The sequence below is a fragment of the Rhyacophila brunnea genome, unplaced genomic scaffold (genome assembly GCF_057557595.1).
Source record: "Rhyacophila brunnea isolate RB1 unplaced genomic scaffold, BYU_Rbru_1.0 scaffold_11, whole genome shotgun sequence".
Classification (NCBI taxonomy): Eukaryota; Metazoa; Arthropoda; class Insecta; order Trichoptera; family Rhyacophilidae; genus Rhyacophila; species Rhyacophila brunnea.
Genome location: NW_028232763.1, coordinates 7,473,116 through 7,496,196, shown reverse-complemented (window position 1 = coordinate 7,496,196; position 23,081 = coordinate 7,473,116). Strand labels below are relative to the sequence as shown.

General features: G+C 29.5%; 1 protein-coding gene across 1 annotated transcript in view; it reads right to left on the bottom strand.

Annotated features, from left to right (window-relative positions):
• Positions 1-21,852, bottom strand: part of LOC147078328 (protein O-mannosyl-transferase Tmtc2-like) — a 556,500-nt gene extending 534,648 nt beyond the window's left edge. The window contains exon 1 of the mRNA XM_085958718.1: positions 21,642-21,852. The gene's annotated coding sequence lies outside the window, so the exon portion shown is untranslated. The remainder of the gene's footprint in view (positions 1-21,641) is intronic.
• Between the last annotated feature and the right edge of the window lie 1,229 nt (positions 21,853-23,081).

The following is a 23,081-nucleotide window of genomic DNA, read 5'->3' as shown; positions in this document are numbered from 1 at the left end:
GATAATTAATTCAATTCTACTTAAAGATGGCTAAAAGTATTAAGAGAATGCATTGGCACAAACCTGACAAACAACCACCGGACAAATAAGAATATGACCTAAGAAAAACGTTGTAAAAATTGTAATATCACGTTCATCAACAATTGAATAACTGCGATTGTGCATGTACCTTAAATGTGCATTAACATAGTTAACACGCACAAAACGTTCGTTTGCATCATATTATCTTTATGATGTAAACTATTGTATATCTAAATATGATATTTGAGAGGATATTATGTCTTTAAAATAAATATTATGTCCATTTCTCATGCATCTCAAATCTTTAAAATCGATTTTCTCAAAGCATACAAAATTCGACATACAATATCTTTGAACTAAACTACCGATATATATATATATATATATACATATATATTATAATATAATACTTAAGGGATATTAGTCAAATAGTGAATTATTTAATAGACACTAGTAAAGTATATTAAATATATTTTATATAATTTATAGCCCATAAACAACAATAATACATTTCAGATCCTGAAATATATCATGAAAAATACTATATTTGAGTTACGATGTATCTAACAAGAAAGCTTTTACAGATATCGCACAAGCGTAATTTTCAATCATAATAATATTATAATATATATACCTATAATATAATGTGAGATAAAAAACGTTTCTATGAAAATAAATAATTATGCCTACAAATAATAATATAAAAGTATTTTATCCTTTCGAATATATTATATTATATTGCGCGCTTTCTGAAGACGCTTAGAATATATTTATCGAAACAAGAATATTTTACCGACTATACGGACAATCATAAAAAAAATGAAAATCGAATTATACGACCATCCTTTATTTTCGTTTTATCTCTATGAAAGTTTACGATAATATGTATTCCAAATATAAATAATAATGTCGAAATAATGAAATGTGCCCCACAATGCTTTTTTATGTTTTCTGTAGATTTATATTAGGTACAGTTTACTAAAATCTCAATATCCTATACAGATTTAAATATGTATAAATAATTACAAAAACCTCCGATTTCAGGGCGATCATATTATATGCCAACAGAGAACCTAGCGGAAAAATACGAAGCTTGCAATTTGAGATTTTTTTGATAATTTACATTATCAACTATTATAATATGACGTATATTATGTGTGTCGCTACATTTCAAAATCAGCCAAGTCCACATTTAGGTATTTTTTACTTTTTTTGTGAATTGCTGACGAACTACTGCTTTCTTACATTTCTGCATTATCAAAATGTGGAATTTATTAATTTTAAATATTCTACACTCGAAATAATATAAACTTTCACCCTTGTGACTGTGTATTTGAGAAAACATAAAGCTGTTTTTCTCCTATTCATCTATTATGGACTTGGCTAATTTTGAAATCTAGCGACACGTGTATCTAAAAACATTAAAATGACTTTTTTTTAAGTCAAAGATAAACTTACAATTGTAAAAAAAAATGTGAATTTGTCACATATTTGGTACATAGCTTTCGTTATTATTTTTACATTATTTTTATGGTTATATTTATTATTTAAGTTCAGTTTATTAATTTTTAAAATTTTCTCTGTTTAGATTTTTTACTAATTCATAGTTTTAATATTTTTTATATGTATTTTAAAAAACATCGATTTTTATAAAAATTATAAATGTGTATAACTTTAAATCGAAATCGTTTACGAAAAAATTCTCCTATTAGGTACCATGTCGGATTTCTTCATCCAAGATACCTACCATTTATGTTACAGAGAATTTTATAAACTCACTATATTTTTAAGAAAAGAAAATTTTCAATTAATCGTAAAAGATATATTAATTAAAACTGAATTTCGTTTCGGCTCAAATAATTTAATTATCGCATCGAGATGAGGTTTTTGCTTTATTCCAAAAACAACTTACTTACAACAGGGCAATTTTTAGGTATCGTCCTATGAAATAGTCTTTTTTATCAGTTTATCTCTGTGTAACATTGGATTCGTATCTGTCTTCCTTCGCAAAGTGAGTGCCGATCATTGAACGCGACTAACTTCACTTTAATGACTGAATTTCCGGAATTCAAGGCGCTTTCAAGTAGCTCGTACTTGGATAGGTAAGTAAGTATTGAGCTTAAAGATGCAATATTATTATCACGATGTTACTTTGATACCACTTTTAAACGCAATTTCAAAATTAATTTAAATACCAATAGATACGTTCTATTCGAATATAAATTTCTGTTAAATATCATATTATAACTATTATACTTTTAAATACTATATTTTTTTTTGAGAACAAGTAACTAACACTTGTATCATATGAATCTGATGAGGCTACCACCATAAGGTCTGAAAACATATTTTCATGAGTGTCTTTGTCTATTTTTTCATCTTTGGCTTGTCTGGCTTGGGAGACCCTTCTGGTAAGTTAAACAATCTCCAACATAACACTCAACCCCTTTACCATAATAGGGTGGACCACTGCATGTAAAGCAGAAAATTTTGGGAGTTAAAATTAACTACTCAATGACTACATATATGATATGGCTTCAAAGCCATAAATCAAATCTAGCTACATGGAAATATAACCGATAGTGTAGTAAAACGGTACTTGAAATAAAACAATCTCACAGTTCCTTACATAGTCTTTGAGAAAATTAGGTAAATTTATTGTGATCTCACCGGGAATCGATCGCTAAGCTACCAAATAGCTAATGGCTTACACATTGTATTACGCGTGATTCTGTATCAATGTTGCATTATGTAAATAATTGTTACGCAACAGTATGTGAATGGAGAGTCTAATGCGTGCTTACTACCTGTGCTTTTATAAAGCGTTAAGACATTGTATCTTACAAAGGCCCAAGAGTTTCGATTTTTTTCAGACTTTCATAATCATCACCTCCTCCGATTATTATAAGGATGACTGCATTACACGTCAGTTCTTAGTTATAATAATGAATGTGATCATAAATAGGTTTTTCATATTATTATAGGTGTAGGAGATATTCTGCATTCTTATAATATACCCTTACAGAATTAGAAATACTCAAATATTATGTTTGCACTGAGCTAACTCAAAAATAACCAGAATGGAATTGGTTCACTATCATCATATATACAAAGATAATAAATCCCATCTCTCTTTTACTATCGTGTAATTATAGAGATATAATAAATGTGCTCATTTATACGTTATGAAGCACGAAATATTTTGTTATGATGCGAACTTGTGCTCATATTATGTTTAAATGTTAGAGCACGATCAAGTTCGGTTATTAATAAAGTCAAATTATACACAAAAGGTATTCTTTTAAATTGAACATAGAGGGAAAATACATTCTTTTACCATTAAATCAATAGTCACTGATAAATCCATCCGGGCCGGATAGCGACACAGAAGTTATTGGAAGAAGGCGTCACATTACGCCTTGCCAAGGAACGGCAATATCCGTAATTTATTCCGACTCGATTATTTTATTTTGCTTTGAAAGTGCCCGATATAATATAATGGAACGGGAGATAAAAGAAGGCACGGTTAAGGAAAGGAGATATTCCGTGTTCACGTTTTGATGATCAATTAAATTTCACAAAGTTGTATTGATTCGGCGTTGCTTCCAACATTGAGCTTTGGCTAAAAGCTCTCGTATTTTCGAAACATTTTATTATAATAAAGCTTTCTCGGAAGATTCTATCGCCGGAAAGATAAGTAAACATTCGAAAATATCAGTTTTTCAACTGTCAAGAAACGTCTGTATAACTTAATATTGTTCGAACGTCTAAAATATCTTACAAATAAAAACGCTTATCAAACATAATACGCTTAACGCTTATCATAAAAAATTACAATGTTACGAGTATGTAGAATAGACTAAGATTATGCTTAAATAATAATGAATTATGCATTATAATATCATCAACTTAACCTGTTAAACCTAATAAATCCAAAAAAAAAAATACTCGAAATACCAAAAACGTTAACCGCATGATAGTCAGCGTCATGAAACATCACATTTGTATTTTTATGTGGTATCTTGATTTTCAAGTTCGAGTTTGATTTGAGTAATTTTGTCCAATCTTGGTTTTGCCTTTCGACATCTTCATGATCTATGCACACTGATAAGTCATAATAAAGCTAATACACATTTTTATAAAAAAATAACACAATATAATAACGTGGAAATATTTTAACTAAGTATAAAAACTAGAATTACCTTAGATACTTCCTGTCAACTGGTGCTGAGTGTATTAACAGTAGAGATCTAAAATATACTTTGTTTTTTGCCCAAATACTTATAATTTCCACTCCCTAATATAAACATAGCGGGACTATTTATTTTGTACTTAACGGTGGTGTTAGTGTAAATTTGGAGATGGTTTATTTTTAGTAAATTTAAACCTGAGCGCCCACCTAGTTTATTTGGTATTCCGAAGAAAAAATAATAATAACATAAAGCTTGAGTTTTTCATTACAATATTGAATTATTAAATAAACAACTGGTATCTATATAAAATAGGAAAACAATAATAAAATTTAGTTACGCGTCATGTTTTTTCAATAATCCAGTTTTCTTTTTGGGTCTTAAACTATATAACGTAACTCAGTAGCGAAATGTGTTAAGATCCGCCACAAACGTTGCACACTAATCTTCGTTGGTCGAACGTATTTTTTTTTATTGAAATAAGACTACAATAAATTTATAGATGGTGTTGGTTAGTTTTTAAAATTCAATTATTAAACCCTGCGAAACCCAAGCCATAATAGATAATAGTCAAAAAATACTCGTCTATCTACAAAATATCTAAAATTATGCAAATCAATCATACCTTACTTTAAATATTGTGTAAATATAATATTTTTTTTTATCTATTATAGTTTGATAAGGCAGGGCTTAATGAATTCAAAAAAAATAACCAACAATATGTGTAATATTTATTTTTAATTCGACGAAAACAAATAATGAAAAAGTATGCACAATTTTGTCACATATACCAAAACCGATATGGTTTGGTTAAGGCAGGGATTGATTGATTTTTAAAAACTAACAAATACCAAGTGTAAATTGCATTCCTAGTTCAATAAAAACATGTACGTATCACACAAAAAGTGCATATCACATATTATGCAATTTTATGGCGGATCTTAACAGCCTACCTCCACTCTTCGCTACTGAGACGTAACTTACTTGTATTGTAGTAAGAAGTTATGTATTATGACATAAAAAAATACTTTGGCACATTATATTTATAATACTTTTAAAAAATATTTATTTATGCTGGAGGAGTATTTTCATACAATTAACTTTAGTAAAACCTTTTTTGTGTACAAAATCAACTCGCTTAGGCAAGATACCGACAAAAATATTCATCATATTATCATAAGCATTAAGTAAACAAAAGTTAAAAGAAGTCGAATATTTCTCCTTGTCTTGAAATATCAGAATTCATAAATTACGTCGGAATATTATATTCCAGTAAAATGTTTTGTGGCGAAGGTTGTGTCAATATTTACACAACATCAAAAATTCGCAAGATGAAAGACTTAAAAATATTGTATTTACGAAATTTTATATGGAAAAAACAGAAAATTGATTAGTAGAATAAATTCCAATAATGGAAAGACCGTAACGCAAATATTTGACTAACATTTTGTTGGAAATAATTAATTTATTCGGCTTTCAATATTATCTTTCATTAAAATAAACTATGTATTAACATTGAATACGTTTATTGGCAGAATCAAACATCGTAACGTGCCGGAACCCCAACAAAACCGCCCAAACAATACTGTCAAACCAAATGCGCCCATACCAGTGCTCGTCAATACCGCCCGGACAAATCCCCTTAGACAAAACCGCCCGCAAAAAATAAAAAAAATATAGGTATATTAAACAGGACAGTCTTTTTTTGGTTTTTCGAATTGCGTATCGATAGAAATTTACATATTTACCATAATCAGTGTAAATTGAGATTTAATCCGTTGCAGCTTTTAGTAGGGTAATAACTTAAAATCATCAGTTTTTAACACTTAGTTAATGCCTTTATATCGTAGTATTTCTAATTTAAAATATTTAAGAAGGTTAGCACACACTATTGAAATATAATTTTCGTATGTTTTTTTATTTATTTACTTATCTAAAATATGGTATTATGTACAAATAAAAATTGTCTTATTTCTAAATTGTTTTGGTGGCAATGTCTGGGTGGCAATGTCTGAGTGGTAGTGTCCGGGCGGTTTTGGTCCGAGCGGTTTTCTCTGGACCCTTTTGTAATCATCGCAAGCATAATTTTCGTGTCGGGTCCTGGCATTTTTACTAGTCCAAATGCAAACCAAACTATTTGCAAAATTTCTCCATATTGTACGCTTGATAATTAAAAAAACTGTTTTATTTTATATTCTAATCGATTAATGCTTTCTGTTATCTTATTTGAATTATTTTTTGCAACCTGCGTTTTGCCTATTGGCATCTTCAGATGTGATGTGCATTCGCCAATGATAAATGCATATTGACAAAGAATCCAGTTAATTCTCACAAATATAATAAAATTATACAATAAAAGACGGTTAAAGGCGTATTACCCACTAAGAAAAGGACCAAGTAGTTATGTGTTATTTTATATTTTGAAATAAACTGTATAATGATCAATGGAATTCGTAACGTATTCTAAATGTTATTCAAATCGTGTACTAAAACTTGTACATATTCAGTTAGCCGTTTCAAACTTCACCGTGACATGTTGTATCGAAAATATATGACCGTATATTAAAGACCGTCTAACCTGTTTGGGTCGTATAGTACTGACATACAATTTATGTCTAAATAAAATACGGTTCTTGTCGGTTTACACTTAAAAATAGTTGATATAATGGATTATTAGTTACGTTAAGTTTTCATTCTTGCTAAAATCTGCTTTGAAAATTGAATTAATGTTCATATTGAATCTAATAAAATTGGAGACCGTCTAGTATACGGTAATCACTTCCCAATGAGAAAGCTTGCGATGAACTGTGCCACTGTGAAATGTTTTACGTACAATTTATATATTGTAACCTATTTCAACATGTTTAAGATTCAAACACACGTTATAAAACAAGATAATATTACCTATAATCAAGGGTTTTAATTCTAAGATTTTTCATTAGGATTCAAATATGGAAATTTTGTACATTACTCTGCTACATGAGTTCAATTAAGAAAATAACACTTAATTGGGAGTGTTTATATTAATTAATGGTAAAAGTGACTAATGCGTATCGGTTCACTTTCATCATGTATTAAAGAAAATCGTTTTCAATACAACGACATATCAAGATAATTAAGACACATTCATTTTAAGATTACTAATAAGAATATGGCATTCTTAGATCAACCATAGATATACAGATTTTTAAAAAATAACCTAATGGGAATTTATATTATGTTTATCACCCGGATTATGATATATTATTATATATGCACGAATGACATAATATAGTAGGGGTGGAGAAAGAAATGTAATTACGGGCTGCACGCTTTTTTCGAGACTATGCATATAGTAAACTTCACATAACTACACCGCTTTTGGTAGCTCGGACGTGTACAGAGACTGATACTCAGGAAACCAGAGGACGAGCAAAGACTTGGTATTACTCGTACAGGATGGCGGGATAGTGTCAGTAGGAATTAAATACCTCGGAGCGTCTTTGAATAAATCTGGATGGCGATTAAAACCCACGTAAAGGATTGAAGTCATTTTTTGAGGTTCAAATTAATGTATAAAAAGTCATTCAACTGATTATTATGGTGCAAAATACATTTACAAAATATGCGTATAATAAAGGTACTTTCTTGAGAAATTTTATATTGAGTAATGATTTTTCCGACAGTTTTTCTTGTGTGTAAGTTACAAAAGATTATGTGGTAAGCACAGTGTTTCAAGTAAACGGATTTGGCTCATTAAAATATTGCTGCGTGACTTAACCAGAGGGTGAACGTATCAGTCATTACGTCATATTAATAAATGCTAATTGTGGTGGGAATAATATCGTGGGCCGCATCAGCTGTCAACACTTCCCGTACGCAATTATAATATAATTGACATTAATATGCTCCAACCAATGTAATGAGGAGTAACACAAGGGTAAATATTATCAATACATACCATAGTTTTAATATAGGAACTTAGCGTATTTGGGTATATTCGTCTATTTTAGTCTTCTGATTACACCACTTTTTATTTAAGTATTGTTAAAAATATTACTTAAGTTGTTATTATATTGAGATGCACGTCGCGTACTACTGTCACACTGTCACGGCGACAAATTTAGTCTATGGTTTCGTCATTTTGCAGAATATTTTGAATGATCACCACCTCTGTGAATTCAATGGTGGAGAGTGCCAACTCTAATGTATTAGTATTTTAAATTGTTATTCATTATTCATACTAATTTCAATTAATTTTAACAGAGTTTTTACGTGTGCAAACGTTAAAATTACTTGCGATAATATATCCATTGATAATATTTTGAACAAATATATAGTGCCAACTGCTAAAATCAAAAAACACGCGATTTTTAATGAGTCGAAAATGCGTAGGCATGTAGAAAATGATAAGAAACGTTCATTAGGTCATTTAGGTGTCGATGCAGTGCGGTACAACGTGAGGTGACCTCATTTTTGTTCTGGTGATTTCGGCAGGTTTTGCTATCTGACAATGTTTGTTTAAAGATTCAAAATGTGCTACGGGATGGGAGCTTTTTATCAAATTGATGATAAAAATTTTGACACTAAGAAAATGATATTAAATACTTTTTTCATGTAGCGGCTTATTGCGATGTCACGTGATAGTATGCGACATGCATCTCAATATAATCACAATTTTTTCTTGAATCACGATGTGAACGTGAGTCGCTAATTTTTGTAAAGTTCGCTATACCTAAATTAATAAAAAAGGTTTCTTAGTATACAAACCAGTAAATCAATATTATATTAGTATTAAGTTATTAGTATCAATATTAGTTGTAAAAGATTATTTTGTGCGTCTAGCATGTTAGTTTATTTTTAAATTGTGTTTGATTTGCAAACTAAAACAATATGCCCATATAACCTAATATTGACGCGTTTTAAGGTTTTACATTATATATTGTGTGAAATTATTGTACCTACATATACCTACGTGTTTTTTGTTTGATGTTGACTATGTGTGATTTATCGGTTTTTGTTATAAGACGCCTAAAATAAATTTTATTTTTAAAACGGAAAAATCCAATACATTCCTAGAGAATGGCGTTTGAATTGTATATAAAAATATCATTTCAATTTAAAAACCTTGATTTTTCTAGGAAAGTGTGTTTTTTGGCTTAATATAGAAATACTCTATGATCGTCTACAAACAGTCGAATAAGGAATGTTTTTTAACATTTCCATATGAAATATAAATAGGTAATTTAGTCGCTGTTTTAGGTACTCTTGAGTTATCCAAAGGACTGGAGAAGATATTTTATATACTTGGGGAAAACTAGTGTATTAGTCGTTTTATAATTATTGTTTTGTTGGTTTATATATATAGATCGGGTTATTGCAAAACAATGATATGCCACAGAAACATAGTTAGGAGATAATGAGCAATTTAATGTTTTTGTTTGTTGTGTACATATTCTTGATCATCATCACTTTTATAATTGTAACAGGAAAAATCACTATCATTATTTAAAATGTTCGATATATCACACAAATAATTGTTTTGTTTGGAGCAAGAAGGCGAGGATGACTGACCGGTATCCATTTTGACAGGTGTGGCATATCATAATTGTTATAACCATTTAACTCATGTTGAGAGATTTGTGTATTTTTTTTTAATGTGTGTTTAGTACAACGTGAGTGTGTGCCCTAGGAATTGGTTTTATTCATAATAATGTAGCATATCATTGTCTTGCGATAACTTTTTCATATGCGCGTACTTATATCATTTAATTTTACACTTTTGTTATTTATTTTGTTTTACTCTTTTATTTTTAGTAATATTATTTTATTATTTCTCAAAGTACTTATATATTTAATTTGTTTTCTATATAATTATAAATGTAATGTAGTATATAAATGTTTTTTTTAAATTAAAATAATATTTACTAATCAATAAATGCATATTCAATTATATGAATTATTCCTAAAAAATACTTTTAGTCGATTTTATGACATATTATTCAAAAGTTTACTTATTATACAAAAATAATAATAAACCTATGTTTTTTTTAATCCTAAGCTAAATGTAGATATTCGTTTTCTGACAATCTCCGCTCCTAATATGATCATATGGACCTCCACAGAGTAGAGGTTTGTATTAACAGATTTTGATTTTACGAGAAATAGATGTCAGCCACTTGCTCAACCTATTAGGTCCATACCCTAAACTCACACACAAATTGAAAAACAATATGTATACTTGCCAGACCCAGGATTCAAACCTGGGACCCAAGGCGTTATAGTCTAACACTTAAGCCGCGCGGCCACCGTGGGTGTTATACTATAGTAGATATTAGTGACTCAAATTATTTTTTCACATATTTTGTTAAAATTTTAATAATTGTAAGTATTTTTGTTTTTTTTTTCTAGTATATGCATTCATATACTACCTGTAATAGCACCAGCACGTTATTCATGCTGAAAAACTGTCTTGGTGGAAATGAGATTCATGAAAAATATTTCTAAAATATAAATGATGGTAACTAATGTTAAAACCGATAGCCTTATTTAAGCTTCCAAAGCTTCTGCCAGAAAGAGTATAGCATCGGACAATAATAATCAATCATATTATTAGGGAGAGTGTTAGAATGTGCGCTGCTTAATTTTTTCTTGGGTTTTTTTTCTTTGGAATGGTTTTTCTCCTCGCAAACAATACAAATACAATCAGCCCGATCGAAATGAAAAAAGAGCGATAACCATTAATCGGTCAGTCAACTTTTGTTAAGTGCTTTATTGGTCGGATAAAAACGGTCCTGTAAAGTATTGAGAGGGAGATGCACGAACCAATAAAAACGTAATTGAAACAATTATCGCGGTGGGAGCTTAATTAAGAGTTCAACCAATTGCTATATATTTTTGAAACTATACCAGAATGACACATAGGTACTAAACTTGATTCAATTAAATTCAGTAGAAGTTATTATTTTTTCCTGTATGAGCAAACCAACGGTAAAAACATTCGCTATTTTATTACAACTTTTTTATTACAATGTTTTTCTTAGGTCGTATTCTTATTTGTCCGGTGGTTGTTTGTCCGGTACAAATCTTGCAATCGATTCTTAACTAACTTCCCAACTAGCTAGACATTTTAAACTTTTAGAATATATCAGAACACGATGCTAATGCATTTTTTAATACTTTTAGCCGGCTTCAAGTAGAATTTAATTCATTTTCAGTTGATTCTATTTTGTATAAAAAGTTATTTCGATACCATTATTGGTTGCTAGGGCAACTAAATTATTATTATATACGTGCGTTACTATGGAAATCAATATGAAATGACATTTCATTATTCAGTATTTCTATCAAGTACAATTTTTTTTGATCATTTAAGCTAGTCAAGTCAAGTTTATATGATTCAACAGAAAATTTAAAAACGTTGTATATAAAAAGTTCTTTTTATCTTTTTATTTCATCATTAAGTACAAATTAGCTTATTGAATTGGTGAGTTAATATTAATTGTAGATTAATAAGGTAATCAATATTGTCGCTGAATGAGTGAATGTTATAAATTGAATGTATTTATTTTATTCACTCGTATGGCAATAGGGTATAAAATGGAAAAGAAAAAACTACAAGTACCAAAAAAAATATCATCCAAATTGTTTTCAGTTTTTACGATTTCATTTGAATCGTTTTTGGCATTCCAGATTATGCCTTTCAAAAAACACAGTTATGCACATTCCTGTCTGCTACCTTGATAAACGTACAATTGATACCAGGATTACATTTACTTGCTGTTTTTATACTATCGTCTGAGCAACTAATGCTTAGACAATTCTAGCAATCAGGTAGGAGGCTCGTAAATTAATTGGTTAAAGCATATTGGCGCGATACCGGTGGATGTACGGGCTTAAATCCCGTCTAGCGTTGTAGTTTTGATTATTGTATTTTTTTCTAGGTTTCTTTTCCAAGTTCAAATCCTGGGTCTGGCAAGTGCACATATTGTTTTTCAATATGCGTGTGAGTCAGGGTATGGACCTAATAGGTTGAGCAAGTGGCTGACATCCATTTCTCGTAAAAAAAATCTGTTAATACAAACCTCTACTCTGTGAAAGCCCATATGATCCTATTAGGATCGGACATGGTCGGAAAAATATGTATCTGAGGTGTTTTCAAATTATGTATGTTTAATTGAATACATTTTTTTATTGCGTATTACAATGGTGCTGGCTTATTATAATTTAAAGTTACAACAAGGCTTTGACAATCCACACTGCCCTTCGCTGAAGGATATTGAAAGCATACATGATCTCTCCCAAGATCGTTGTCATAATCAAATCCCTACATGAGAATAATGCATGATGTATCGGAATGATTGACACTGATATGGAATGGTTTACAATCACGATCAGAGTCAGAAAAAGGTAGCTTAATAGCACCTGACTGTAGCAAAGCTGTTACCTTTACAGTGAAGCAGTGTTACCTGCAATACAACAATGTCACTATCCTATTCGGCTTTGTTAACTCAATCGAGGGTATTTAAGAAAGAATCGACAGGTTCTTCGCGTCGGTTGGAAAATCAAGGCGAAGTAACCCAATGTTTTGGGCAAAAGCACCTGTCCCAATACAGGTGTTCCCTTGATTAGCGTAAGGCAAAATATCCATATTCTCTACCTAGGGATGCACGTCACGGGATATGTTATGCGAGGATGCTAGCGATATCTAGGTGTCACGACTGTATTTGGTTATAATCAAATGCCACCTATTAATTCTACGCTTACATTCTGGCAGTACCTGACAAATGCTCAGAGCAACAGTATACTGAGCTTTGAGAACAGATGTTTATAGCAGATACTGGGTGTGCCGTGGTATAACTTAAGATGCAATGAGGAAAATGGATTACGTTGCCTCATATTATGCTGAGAGTGATGAGGTATCTTTTAACCTGGCTCAACCACGTCTTTTATTCTATTATGTTTATGAATCGTATGTAATATTAAAACGTCATCAAAAAAAAAATTTTTTACGATGACAACTGCCAATGAACAACTGATAATGCAAACCGGCTAACTAACTCCATTTGGGCAAATTGTTCAGTAACGAGAAAAAACTTAACAATCAAACTATTGAGTGGAATTTAACAATTCTAAAAAACACTCGGCTTATTTTACAAATACAGTGCACTATGAATTGAAATACTATTTTAGCTTTCTTTATTTATTATATATAAAGACAATTTAAGAAGATCGTATGGGCCTTCACAGGGTGGAGGTTTATATTAACACATTTTTGTTTTAACGAGAAATGGATATTAGCCACTAACTCAATATATTGGTCAATAGGTACTCTGATTTCAAACACGAATTAAAAAATAATGTGTATTTGCAGACCCAGGATTCAAACATGGGACCCATGACATTATAAGCCGATGAGTTAGCCGTCGGCCATCGTGGACACGTTATATAACATAGTTCAGTAAGTAAATAAAATTACTTTAATTAATATCGTTAAGCATTAGTTATAATATTTACTATTTTAAAATACTATTTAAATACCCACATGTCCATAATTCGTAGTGTATTTAAAAAGATATATTAAACCTGTATGGAATTAGTAGATAATATTTACACTATAGTACGCTAAGGTCACTGCTCGAAGTATCAACCTACTGTAAGTAACATACTACATACACGTTATAATTGTTTAACAAAGTAATATATTTAATTAATGCGTTCAACATCACCAAGTCACTCAGTCATAATTTTCATGATTTTGCGCTTTTTTTCAAACTTTTCAGTCCTCGGCACCGATTCAGTGAACAAGACGAGACTAGAGTAGAGCCTTTTGACGGCCGTAGTGCCTCCACTTGCGTCAACCGGTTCCAGAGGGTTGCTTCGGCCTTTGATATTCATTACGGAATCATCGCCGCGTCAAGTGCCAACAAATACACTTTGATCACTAAACCGTGAAATGATTCATAGTCACGACCGTGAGATGTGAGTTTTAACCGAAAATGCCTTTGCATATTTTAAGATTTTTGACCGTTTCTATAATATATGGAAGCTTTAGATTAACAATACTAATGTTACCTACTCAGAACAGATATAAAAAAATAAATTTCAGTTTATATTTGTTGTGCTTTTGGATTTTATATTGTAAATATACCTATTTTACCAATATATTTCGCAATTCAATATGGTTATGCTTTGGCAAAACATAATTTAAAAAACCAAGATGAAATCTATGCCAGATAAGGATCTCAAAGTCGCAGCCATAATTTCGGAGGTGTAAACTCTAGCTATAGTTAATTTACTTTGAAGAATTAACGTGATATTAAATTCTTTAAATAAATTTTTTATACAATAGCTATTTTTGGTTATCGCACCTTTATCTCAATATGAAGAATGTCTAAACTAATTCATCTCTACATAAATGTTATAAAACAAGATTAGATCTGTTTTAACATTCATATTATCTACTAGATATATTTCATAAATAGTATTAAAATATTAAGTATTTTAGAAGACGTATTAACGTATTTAACTTTTAAATAATTTATCATGTTATTATTTGTAAATAATAACACTAAACAAAAACACTAATATTAAATTAAATATTACCAGATTAACCAAAGTATAATCATTGATTGTAAAATAAAAACATTGTAGGGTTTTTTCCGTTAGTAAGTCAATAAATGAGATATTTATAGGTTAAAACGGATTATACATTATCTACTTATATTTAAACATTCCATAAAAAATAAAGGTCATCTGATATATAGAACATATATACATGAAGTACAAAGAAATAAGCAATATGCCTGATTTTATAGGGCATGTTAAACATACAAATTACAATTACTACATATCATGGATTCAAGATTTACCAACTTTTAGCAGAAACCTTACGATATAATATTATCTACCTCCTGTTCGTAATAGAGTCAAATATGAATTTATTTCGATTAATTAAAAATCATTTTTCAAAGCTCAACTATTAACATAAGAACTGTATATTAGAGAAAATGTGAACTGTAATTTATATTTAAGCGATCACTCTCATTCGAGGTTATTTTTACCTTTTATTACCTTATATGAATTAATGTTGAGTTGTTGGATAGTTATTTCTAACTGTGAAAAAGAACAACTTTTTAGTATTTCAAATATCTAAATCATAATAAATATTTCCATGGAAAAGCTATGTATCTTATTTGATAAAATATTATAAGAATCCTTTCTTATTTATCTACATCAATCCAAATCCCAACCAAGATCATAAATACTATAATAATATTATAATCATAATATAAATTATAATTATAATAATTATGTGCCATTGTATGAGAATAATAACTGTGGTTTTTTCAACATTTTTTGAATATTATTACTGTTCTTTAATTGTACACTTTTTATCTTATTTTTGGTACTTAAAGTTCATTAATAATTAAATCCAACTCCTTCGTGTATCAAACCTATATTGAAATCAGATGTATGTCATCTTTTATAATAACATCTATTCATATATTAATATACCTACTTATTACTTTTATCAGAACAAAATAATGTGATATTTTCAGTTATGTGTATGCCATTTTTTAATATATAAATAAATATTTGTATAGGTACGTGACGGACTTAGTTATTTGTTATACGTTTTTAAATATGATGATTAGTGTTTTCAATTTATTAACACATCACACATTGATAATAATTCACTACAATAATATTAATACTATCGACCGATGGTACATACTTGATAGAATTTGAATGTACATTCATTAGAATTTAAATTTACTATAGTTGAAAATATTATTTCAAAAACTTTTGTAAGAAATATAAAATATTACTTTCGTTTACCTTTTAATAAAAGAAACATTGTTCCGACTATCGGATATTATGTAATATATTACTATTATCATTTTTTTTCATGGATTTCTATAATAGTACTGAAAAATGTGTGATTAATGCGCATTCATACGCACCGTGAGTGTAAAACCAAGGCATCTGCAAAAGACATATTTTGGAAATACTAAGGTTTGAAGTCTTCGTTTTGTTAGGAAAAATAGAGTTTCTAAAAAAAAACATAATATTTGGTTTATATCTACATTATATTGCATGTTTTTTTCAGTAATTTCAGTTTTACATTATCAAGTTCACGACTTTTGCAATTATTTTGCATTAAATCTCGAAATTGACAAATTTGCAGATGCCTTGGTTTTACACTCACTGTGTCATTATTTAGTGCCGGTTTATTACTCGGCAAATTAATAATCGCTGGTCAAATTTAATCATACGTATATAAAAAAGTTATAAATAACAATAGTACTTCCTACTGGCTCAAAAAGCTCAAGTTCACCGGAAATACGTCATGACTAGGGAATCCAATCCCGAGCCAAAATTCTGATCCCGGGATTTCGGGATTACAATTTGACAATCCCGGGATCCCGGGACTGGTCCCGGGATTGGGATTTTTTTGCATTGTTAATATAAAATTTTTATATTTACAAATAACATTGAAAAAATCGGTCAAAAATAAATCTAGTATAATTTATACTATTTAAGACATTTATTGTTAATATTGTATACGTTAAATCTTGGAAATACACAAGTTTAATGGAGTAAATAATATTGTTATATAAATAATAATGTGAATTTAATATGAGATTGCTATTTCTGATAGTAAAGACATAATGAATAGATCAGCGAGATTTAAAATAGTAAAGCAAATAATCATGGCGTACTTATGGCCTTTCCGCTTCATAAATCTAATTAGTCAGCCAAATATGAAACTGCCGTAAAACGTATGATATCATGGTGGAATTACTTTCTTAAAAGTGCGAAGCATTGTTTTTTTACCAATCTCTCTCATTTTTAATAATCTATGTGAAAAAATAAAATGAATCGGCAACCTACACATCAAACTTCATTCAAACTCAGTTTATTTCTAATGTAGTTATTTTGTATTAAAAGTATTTTTTTTTGTTATATTTTCCATAAAAATTGATAAAAAAATCAATCCCGAAATCCCGGGATTATGTTTATCAATCCCGGGATTCATAGGTATCGAAAATAGCTCGGGATCCCGGGATCCCGGGATTCGGGATCCCGGGATTGGATTCCCTAGTCATGACAGTGAGAGACTAATAATCAAAAATAGTTGAAAATTACGAATAGCATATATCAGTAGATTGAGTCGGGCTTATAATAATTATCGTACGATGTTGAAACTATGTTAGTTAAAAAAAAAAGCTCCAATGTACGACACTTTTTAAAAATAAACTTTGCTTAAAAATAATTTTAAGTACGCACTATTTTCCAATTTCACCTTACTGAAGTGATTCAAATCAATTCAAATTAGTAATTATTTGGTCATTTCACCACCACTCATTTGAATAATCTACCTTCGTAATTTACATACACTTATTTTTAATTTATATAATAATATAATATAAATAATATATATATTCTTTTTATCACTACAATACATAGTCATGAGTCAGATTAACAGAAGAGTATTTAAGTAATAGAGAGAAATAATCACAAACGTCCAGGCTTTGAAAAAATATTAATTGGAATGGGAAAAACAATTTATATCAATTAAATACACAATGAAGAATTAGCGCATATTATAATGCTTTTAAACTGCTTTTAATGATTATGTTTGATACTTTAAAATTTCTTATGGTAATTGTGCCACAGACGTGGACACGAGCTTTCATATTTTTTTTTACGAAAACAGTTTATTCCATGTAGACAATTATAATAAATACCTTTTTCTGTCGGCGCATTGGCTTTTCGATCCAATAATCGTTAATTGAAAATTTTAAATTTACATACATTTTGATACACCATTATCACCAACTAAGATTATATGAGGTAACACTAGGTTGGGTAGGTTAGATTAGGTTAGGTTAGGTTTGGTTTGGTCTAAAAAGAAAGTTGTAAAATCTCATGTCCACCTCTGTGGCACATTTACCCATCTTATCTTATAATTAATCCAATATAAAAGGTATCATAAAATAGTCTCTTAATAATAATATATTTCATTGTAATAAATATTTTTCTTTGGATTTCAATATGTATCCATTTTTTTTCTATAATATTAAACGTCATTTCAAGCTTACTTATTCAGGAACTTCCCAGAAAGCCGTTTTGATAATCAAATTAAATCAGATTCTTCGATATCGTTCATTTATTGTCATTAATATTTTTCCCGGAATGCCATACCGTGACACGCTTCACCTAACTTTTCTGACAGCTCAAGAAACACTCGCGTGACAAACTGACAAATGGCATTATAAAACACATCACTGTTCCTCAGCCTTGCGAAACCGCCTCATCACAAATTCAACATTTTTGAGCACTACGAAATAAATAAAAATTCTGACAGTAGAGCCAGGGAATCCCATATGATTCGTTCAAGTTTATATGTTCTGACTTGCGTCTCGTAAAAAATTCACAACTGAAACTTTATTTTTACAATCTTTTTATTTCACAACCAAATGAAAATATCAAAATATTTCTATTTTTTTTTTGTTGTAAAAATTGGCTGCCTACCTATCTGCTTATTCATAATATAACTTAAGTTTGAGTACGGCATCTTTGAAATGAAAATATTCTACCTATTTTAAGTAATAATAATTACAAGATAAAAAGAACTTTTTATATTTTCTGTTGAATCATATAAACTTGACTTGACTTGACTAGCTTAAACGATCAAAAAAATGTGTACTTGATAGAAATAATATTTCCATAGTAACGGACCTATATATTAATAATTTAGTTGCTTGGACCCCAGACCAGTAATAGTGGATTGGATTACGGATTTCTTCCGAAATAACTTTTCATACAAACAGAATCAACTGAAAATGAATTCAATTCTACTTAAAGATAGCTAAAAGTATTTTAAAAAAAAAATGCATTAGCATCGTGTTCTGATATAAATTCTAAATGTTTCAAATATCTAACTAGTCGAAAAGTTAGTTAAAAATCGTTCGCAAGATTTATACTGGATAAACAACCACTGGACAAATAAGAATACGACATAATAAAAACGTTGTAAAAATAATGTATAATATAGTTTTTTCGGAACATGTCATTAGAAAAATAAAACATTTATTTTCAATAACCACAATGTGTCATTATAGTTGTCATTTTAGTAATCAAAAGTGTTGGTTTTAATGTTAGTATTGTATTTTTAAATAACAACAATATGTACATTTTAAATCGCCAATAAACTATTTTATTGCAATAAATTGTACATGATTTTAATTAGTAAATTGGTAAGTCAACATTTTTTGTGTACTTTTAGCAAATTTACGAAGTTTTTGAATATTATGAAAAATTATACATGTAATATCTACCTATATTTCGTTATATTTTACCAATATGAGGACAAATTGATTTTTATAAATATAAGCCTTAAATATTAGTTAAAATATTTAATACTAACGATTAGGCATACTATGTCATGTTATTAATTTTAACTCTAATTATCGTATTTTTAGCTATTTTAATCTCATAAAAAAAAGGTTAAAATTATTATCATGAGAGTTACTTTTATTTTGTTAGTCAATTTGAGTTGTTATTTTTGGATCGGTATTATAACATGAAATTTATGTTAATTAAATTTATGTATAAATAACTATATATAAATATGTACTTATCATTTTATTTACTAAAAAATATGACTGTTAAATGTCTTGATTATACAATATATAGTTTTGTGTCAATACGTAGTAAGTGTTAGATGATTTTAAACCTTTAAATTTTCTCTATATACAAAATGTAAAAATGGCATATATAATAATATTAAACCAATAAACCTTAATATTATGTGAATGCAACACGTACTTATTGTAATAATAAATCATTCATGTGTATCTCTTTTTTATAAATATTATAAAGTATTAAATAATATCCAACTTTAACAACAATCAATATAGATAACCGAAAACAAAATAATATAATACGTACGTCTCCTATGTAACTTACTAATTATCAGAATCGGTTTCATCAATTTTATTACGACAAAGAATTCTTTACTTATTACAATTTTAATTAAAATAGTCTCAATCAATCTTGATAGCGTTATTGAATAATTATGTGATGTAATATTATTATATTGTTTTCGTATAAAGTATAACTGACAGTTGATGCAACGTAATTATTTACAACTATCTAAATAAATCGTAAGATAAGAGATGAAAAAATATTGACTCGTTTTTAACTCATAATCTGAGGTAAATTTTTACCTTTAATTGTATTAAAAAAACGTGTAAACTGCTTATAAATTCCGCACATCTCTTGGAAGGGTAGCAACACTTTTTTCCGGGTTATACAGTCAGTTTAATAATACGTCTTACTTGTTGCGGAAATGCCCGCCAGCGATTTAACAGCTCTGCAGGGGGTGAAATCGAAAATCAACGGCCCCTCGTATTAATAGCTAAACGTCATCCCCGGTATCGGATAAGGCAGAAATATTATCATCAAACCGGGCGTTGGAAATTTAATAACGTCAGCGGGGTATTTTTCATTACAGGGGTACGTGGACGATATTATTTATTGTATTTTTAGTTCGCATGACACCGGGGGTGTAATATTTTATTATTAAACCTGTTTTGTCTACATGAGTGATATTTTCGGTGATCGGGTCACTTGATTACACATGTATTTTGGTAAAACTCAAATTGTTGCATAATATTTTTATCAATAATTATATTGTACCACAACTGTCAATATAAAATTACTATTAAAACATATCTTCCGGTGAAAAGGTATATAATTATAATTACCTAATAATACGTAAATATATTTCATTTTTACTTTTCAAAAAAATATTTTTTTTTTCAGATTTTTCAATTAGCTGCTCTTTGTATATTATGCGATACTACAGTAAGGCTTTGGCGTATGTGGCTTAAAATAATAATCATAAAATACCTATACAGTAATATTAACATATTTTATGCAGAGATTATAATATGACAATGTGAGTAATCTATCAGTTAATAAGGATTTTTTATTAATATTCTCAGATTATTCCTAAGTATATACCAATTAAATGATTAAATAATATATTCAAACTATTATTCAAAAATTAAAAAATTATTTTTGTCAACCAATCAAATATAATTTATAATACTATATTATGTTAAAATCCAAAGAATATTTTTTCATAAAAAAAAATCGTTGACACATAAAGTATTGGAAATATGTCTTCTCGGAAGAGAATATTTGGAAATATGCGAAATTGAAATTTATTGTTTTTCTTTTCGTGAATAATAATATGCAAATGACACGGAAGTAGGTTATACGATCGTATAAGAAAATCTGTTCAATTGCTGAAGTTATTTGAAAACATATTTTAAAATACATGGAAAAACATCCAGCCTCTTTTTATGTTAATATGATCCTTACGGAGCAAAAAAAAAACACTCTAAACTCCGAAATGGGATAAAACAAACTTACATTTCCAGTCAATCCGATTTAGTTTGGAAAACTTTCCAAATCCCTTTACTCGTTGCTACCAATGGAGTGCCACCGTTGAAGAAATTTCCCACCCGGAAGACACAAGTTTTTTTTTTCAAAAATTCGAATCACGACGCGAATATAAGCACGCGGCGTCCTTCTGCCAGGACGCACCTCACCGCTCGCCAGTCGCGACGGAACTGACGCGCTCCCACAAAAGGGTTCGTATTTAAGCCGGCAGCTTCCTTGCTAATCGATTGGCCGAGCGCTGCGGGCGAGGGGAAAATGAGGGGTGGCTGAGGAAGGGTGCAAATGGACAGTGTTTTCCTCTCGCTTTTCCATATAGTGCCGGCCGTGTCAGCGCGCGCATGCGTGGAAAAACCAAAGTAGCGCGCATTGCATTGTGGGATGCGAACGAGATACAGGTGGTTAGTGACAATACAAAAAAAATTCAGATACCAGCTATCCTTGAGATAAAAGAAAACTCTAAAATCTTCTTATATCCCATAGTTATGTTGCAATACTTACTACAATATTAAGCCAGTAATTATTGTTATACCTACTATAATACATGCACATTCTCGTTAAAATTAATAATTTACGATGTATTATAACGCAACGCAATAACTGCATGCCCGAAGACTATTTTTTTATAAATAGACCTACCTACTTATTCATCTCCTAATCACATCAAGATTTTTTAGCCAAAAATGCATATGTGACAGTTTGCAACTATACAAAAAAGCGTTTAATAATATTCTATTAATGTCAACATATCGTCACTGTTCTGGCAAAAAAATGACATATTGAGTTAGTTATAGCAAAATGTTCCATATTTCACACTTTACAGTCTAAAAACCTTCTTAATAAATAAACAGTTTTTATTTTAAAGTCATCCTTTTTACGATTACTTAATAAACCCACATGATAAACCATTTCAAACATTTTAACAACTTCAAAGTCAAATTACTCAAAACTAGTATACTCCAGTTAGTGTATTCTGCCAGAACAGAGACGATATATTTTCCAGTAACTATCCTTATAAAAAGGTTGTAATTTTGTCATGGACAACTCTTGCTTACTCACTTTTGGGACACGATAGATGATTTTTTGCTCTGTAATCACGTTATCAGATACAAAACATAAGGGGGGACATGCTCGTCGAAGGTCAAAATTGAGTTTTTATTGTATTTTCAAACCATGATCCTGGACACTCCTTAAACGTTGTAGATAATCTATTTATATAATTTTGAAGCCTTATTATCTTTTATAGTTATTTTAAACATTTGATGACTGCATAAAGTATTTTTGTTACATAAAATAGTATTCTTTTAAACCTCTCGCTCTAATGTTTTAGAATATAGTCATATTTCGGTACATAACTGTGCAGTGGTGTTAAGATTTTTTACTTTTATTAATTTTTAAACGCATTTATAAAAC